This window comes from Elephantulus edwardii, unplaced genomic scaffold, assembly GCF_000299155.1.
Source record: "Elephantulus edwardii isolate Elephantulus edwardi_28Jun2011 unplaced genomic scaffold, EleEdw1.0 scaffold00308, whole genome shotgun sequence".
Taxonomy (NCBI): domain Eukaryota; kingdom Metazoa; phylum Chordata; class Mammalia; order Macroscelidea; family Macroscelididae; genus Elephantulus; species Elephantulus edwardii.
Window position 1 is genome coordinate 2,211,021 of NW_006400058.1, and position 6,175 is coordinate 2,217,195.

Genomic DNA, 6,175 nt, shown 5'->3' on the forward strand with positions numbered 1-6,175 from the left:
ATAAATATCTATGCACCAAATAAAAGACCAGCAAAATACATAAAACAAACATTAACAAAACTGAAAGAGGAAATCGACAACACTACTATAGTCTTCAAATTTCTTGGCACAAGCATGCCCAGAGTTCCATCTTGTTGAAACATGTCAATTGATACTCAATCAGTTTCTAGGATCTAATTTTTTTGCCAATGTCTTCGGTGCAGCTTGAATTTTTCCTCTCATTTCTAATAGGTCTTGATTATATGCTACTTCCTGAAATGGTTCTCGGCCAACAAATTCTTTTTGGTACAGTGTTTATTCCTTCCATCTTTTTTTAATACTTCCTGATTTTTAATTTTTTTAATATCTTGAAACATCTTTAACTTGACGTACATAAGAAAATTCTAGATCTACACCAGCCATCTTCCTTTCTTATTTTGATGCTGTTGCCAATTATATATTTGTATCTCAGTTTCTCTATAAATAACTGTTAAGGTTAGCTTGATTACTCTATGTATTTAGTTCTTATTTTCCTTCCCCTTACTACTAAAAATTATTTTTTGTACTTGTGGTATTGCGGGGAAAATATGAATATACTATGGAATACCAAAATAAAACAAATCTGTTTTGGAAGTAGTGTAGTCAGAGTGCACCGTAGAAGCAAAGACGAGACTTTGTGTTTCTTATAGAGCTAGACTGGTAGTAAGAAACCATCTCAATTTTTGTTTATGTGGGAATGTCTTAAGGGAACGCTGGTGGAGTGATGGGTTTCATGTTGGACTTCTAATTGAAAGGTTGGCTTTCTGTTCCCACCACTGCCATGTGGAAGTCAAGAGTCTCCTACAGAGCCCAAACAGCTGCAGAAACTAATCATCAGAGGGTTGAGCTGTGAAACAATAGACGAAAGTCTGAGGAGCCTTTCTGAGCAATAGGGGATGCTCATGGGCTGTGTGGTAATGAGAGAGCCAAACACCAAGTGCTCCCGAGGCTTTGGCCATGTCACGCACTCAGCTGTGGAAGAGGTGGATGCAGCCATGAATGCAAGGTGGATCGCAGGGCTGCCTCAAGAGAGGATTCTCAGAGACCAGGTGCCCACTTAACTGTGGAAAGATCTTTGTTGGTGGAATTAAAGAAGATACTGAAGATCATCACTTATACGATTATACTGAGCAGTAAAAAAAAAAAATAGAAGTGATCAAAATCATGATTGACTGAGGCAGTGGCAAGAAGAGGGGCTCTGCTTTTGTAACTTTGGATGACCATGATTCTGTAGATAAAATCGTTATTCGGAAATATCATACCGTGAATGGTCACAATTGTGAAGTGAGGAAAGCCCTGCCAAAGCAAGAGATGGCCAGTACATCTTCCAGCCAGAAAGGGAGAAGGGGTTCTGGAAACTTTGGTGGTGGATATGGAGGTGGTTTGGGTAGGAACGACAACTTTGGTCAAAGCGGAACCATCGGTGGACAAGGTGGCTTTGGTGGCAGCCATGATGGTGGAGGATAGGGAGGCAGTGGGGATGGTTATAATGGATTTGGTAATGCTAGAAGCAGCTTTGGAAGTTGTGGTAGCTACAATGATTTTGGCAACTACAACAATCTTCACATTTTGGACCCATGAAGGGAGGAAACTGGAGGCAGCAGGTCTGGCCCTTACGGTGCTGGAGGCCAATACTTTGCCAGACCACGAAACCAAGGTGGCTGTGGTGGTTCAAGCAGCAGCAACAGCAACAGCAGCTATGGCAGTGGCTGGACAGTTTTAATATCTGCCAGGAAACAAAGCTTAGCAGGAGCAGAGAGCCAGAGAAGAGCCAGGGAAGCTACAGGTTACAACAGATTGTGAACTCAGCCAAGCACAGTGGGGGCAGGGCCTCACTGCTACAAAGAAGACATGTTTGAGACAATACTCATGTGTATGGGCAACCCACTTGAGGGCTTTATTTGTGACTAATTATATAACAGGTTATTTTACTTTCTGTTCTGTGGAAAGTGTAAAGCATTCCAAAAACAAAGGTTTTAATGAGGGTGAAACCAGGCTGGTCCCTGGAGGAAAGGATTTTGAAGCTCCGTCTCACATACTTTGGACACATGGCAAGGCAGGGCAGCACAGGAGAGGAAGACCCAGGATGAGATATCTTGACTCAATGACTGGAGAAATGGAATTAGGTCTGTTGGAGACCATGAGACTGGCTCAAGCAGGGCAGGTTTCAGAGCTAGTGCACATAGGATTGCTATGAGCAACTCGATGACACTTTGCAACAACAACAAAATGTTATTAATTGCTAAATGTCTGATCATTAAATAAATAAATGTCTCTTTTTATTTGCGAGAGAGAGAGAAAGGTTGATGGCTCAAGTCCACAAATGATCCTGCATGAGAAAGATGAGGCAGGGTCCCCATGAGTCAGAAACAGCTACATAATAACAGGTTGGTGGGGTGGGTTTTGGTTGTGGGGTTTGTATTTTTAAAATTCTGACTGTCTTAATTTCGTCTTTATCTCAAAATTATAATTTGGTGATAATTTTATTCCTGGATGACAGCTCGTTTCTTTCAGCACTTTAAATATGTCAACACATTACCTTTTTGCCTGTATAATTTCTGAAGAGAAATTGGCACTTAATCTTTTGGGAATCCCTTGTATACAATACTATCTTTTCTCTTCCTGTTCTCAATGTCAGTGGCTCAAATCCATCAGCTTCCTTAGGTGAGAAAAAAATAGGCAATACCTTCTTGTTAATATTTACTGGTCATTATGAGTTAGAATTAACCTGACTACAGTGAGCATGTCTTGGTGAGTTTCTTTTAAAACTTCGTCCTGTACAATGTCAGTCTGAAGGCAAAGGTGCACCTGATCCAGGCCATAGTCTTCACAACTGCTTGCTATGCAATAAAGCTTGGACAATGACTAGGGATTATAGAAAGAGAATTGATGCCTTTGAGCTGTGGTGCTGGAGAAGAGTATTGAATATACCATCGACTGCTAGGAGAACAAACAGGTTTGTTCTGGAGAGAGTGAAAGCCAGTCTGCTCCTTGGAGGCAAGGATTCTTAAGCTTCGTCTGACATACTTTGGGCATGTTGCAAGGAGGAACCGGTCCTTGGAGAGGGACATCATACTTGGAAGGATGGAGGGATGGAGAAAGAGAGGGAGACCATCAATGAGATGGATTGATACAGTGACTGGGGTAATGAGGGTCAGTGTGTTGGAGATAGTAAGTAGAGTTGGCACAGGATGGAGGAGGTTTCAGGGCTGTTGTACATAGGGTCTCTATGAGTTGCAAGTGACTTGACAGCACATAACAACACAACAAATGGGGTTTATTGTGTTTGATGTTACTGTATTAGTACAAGAAATGGAGGCTCATCAATACCAGCTCTTCCACACACTCAGCGGTTGGACACATTCAGGGTGGATGCAATATGTTCTCCCAAATCTACAAACAGGTTTCTTCCTGTTTAGATGGATACATCTGCTCATAATTCAGTGTACAACGATGATAATTTCAGGAGGTGGAGGGAGGTATTGACTTTAAGCTTTGCTCTGGCAACATGTCCAAGGTATGTGAGACAAAGCTTTATGAACTTTTGCCTCCAAGAAGTACTCTAGCTGCATCTTCTCTAAGATATTTCTGCCTCTTCTTTTGGCGGTTCATGGGATATTCATCGCTCTTCTCCAACACCACAACTCAAAGGCATCAATTCTTCTCCTGTCATCTTGGTCAATGTCCAGCTTGCAGATGCACAGCATATGATGTGGAGAAGGGGGAAGTCCTATAAAGTTAATACTTTCTTATTATTTTACTCCATTTCAATATTATCTGTGCTCTGGAGATTATACAAATTACTAAATGGCACATCCTCCCCCCTTTCATTCTATGCTCAGTGACACTATGTTAGTGGTAGATTGAAGTTGGCCACCTGTTGTTGTTATGTGTCGTCGAGTCGCCTGCGACTCATAGCGACCCTATGTACAAAAAGCCCTAAACTCTGCTCTGTCCTGTGCCAATCGCACTGTCTCTGACACTCCCATCTCAATTATCCCAGTCACTGAATCAATCCACCTCATAGAGGGCCTTCCTCTCCTGCGCAGTCCCTCCACCCTCCCAAGCATGATGTCCCTCTCCAAGGACCAGTCCCTCCTCACAACATGTCCAAAGTATGTTAGACGGAGCCTCAGAATCCTTGCCTCCAAGGAGCCACCCGGTTTAACCCTCTCCAGGACAAATCTATTTGTTTTCCTAGCAGTCCATGGTATTCTCAATACTCTTCTCCAGCACCACAGCTCAAAGGCATCAGTTCTTCTTCTAACCTCCTTGGTCATTGTCCAACTCTCTGATGCATAACAGGTGATTGCGAAGACCATGGCCTGTATCAGACGCACCTTAGTCTCCAGAGAGACACCACTGCTCTTCAGCACTTTGGAGAGGTCCCTAACAGCAGACTTTCCCATGGCAATGCGCCTTTTAATTTCCTGGCTGCTGGTGCCAAGACTGTTGACTATGGAGCCAAGCAAACTAAAGCTGCGTACAATCTCAATCTCTTCACCATCCATCCTGATGCTGCCAATTGGTCCAGTGGTGAGAATCTTTGTCTTCTTGACATTGAGCCTCAATCCATATTGTAGGCTGCAGTCCTTGACACTCTGCAGCAGGTCCTCCTCAGTTTCAGCAAGCAGGGTTGTGTCATCCACATAACACAGATTGTGCACTTAAATCATGGAAATTGGCAAAAATTACAAATCAGAACTTATCAAACATACAAATCACAACTTACCCTCTGAGACAGGTGAAGAATTTATTTTTTTCTTAATATATAACTGCCAATGGGTAATTGGACTTTTTGAGAATTGTTGGACACAGAATTAACATGCTCTTGAATTTCCAGAGTATATTTAATAGTATATTACTATGAAGGTCACATAGTTGTGGTTGTTATGTGCCATAGAGTTGAAACCCACAGCTGACCTCCAGAGGGTTTTCAGATGTAGCAAATTGCATGAGAGGAGAGTGCCCACCTTTCTCACTCAGAGCAAGCTGGTGGATTGGAACCAAGTGCCTTTGGTTTGGCAACATAACTTCTTACCACTAAGACACCAGAGCTCAGATGAGTCACATAGAGGTAATTAATGAGTCTGTTACTGGTCCAGGACTATCATATTGTTGTTATTGTTGTGTGCTATTGAGTCAGAACTGACTCATAACTTGCCCTAAAGAGGGTTTTCAGAGGCAGTTAATCACACAGGAGGAGATTGCCCATCCTTCTCCAGTGGAACAGCTGGTAAATTTGAACCATGTGACTTTAGGATTGAAGCACAACTTCTTACCACATATTAAGGGACGTCAAATCAGGGACAGGCCAAGTTGAAGCATTTGAAGCTGGCTTCTTCTTATCATGATCCCCATGTAGTGTTGTTGTTGAGTAGAACACAACTCATAGCGACCCTATGGACAAAAAACCTGAACCCTATTCTAAAACTATGACGATTTCTCTAAGTTCATCGAGTTTCCAGAGGCAGGTTGTTTAGGAAGTGGAAGCCACTCCCGCTTCCAAGCATGTCGTAATCTGGGAGCTCCACCCAACACTGTCCACCATGGGTAACCATTATGACATTTGACACCCCAGTGGCACAGTGTTCAGCATCACAGCAACCCCAATTTACCTCAGTACAGCATATTGACAGACCAGTGCTGTAATACTTACGAGAATAATAGTCCCAAACATAATTAACACCAGGCCTAAGGACCCAACAGACTTTTAAATAACGAGGCCCTCCACCAGGTCCTATTGACTTTAAACCCAATGATCCCTACAGTAGAAGAGAATAATATTATCACAGTTTATATTGAGGTTAGGGAGCTCTGATGGCCTAGTAGTAAGAGATTGTGCTGCAATCCCAAAGGCACACAGTTTTAACCCACCAGTAGCTCCATGGGAGAAGGATGAGCAATCTCCTCCCATGTGATTTACTACTTATGAAAACCTACTGGAGGGTCAAGCTATGAGTCTAACTAGACAGCACACATTAGCATAAACATAGTAGAGATTAGTGCTACTCTCAAAGTCTTATAGGATGCAAGGGTGGTAACAGACCTATGTTGTTTATTTTATTTTATTTTTTTTCTATAATTATATTTTATTAATTTTCATAAACATTTACAGAGATTTTGGGTTTCCATTCATTCATTGTTGCACCATTCT

General features: G+C 42.2%; 1 pseudogene; it reads left to right on the forward strand.

Moving 5' to 3' along the window:
• LOC102863347 overlaps positions 1-1,821 on the forward strand; it is a 9,511-nt pseudogene extending 7,690 nt beyond the window's left edge.
• The last annotated feature ends 4,354 nt before the right edge of the window (positions 1,822-6,175 follow it).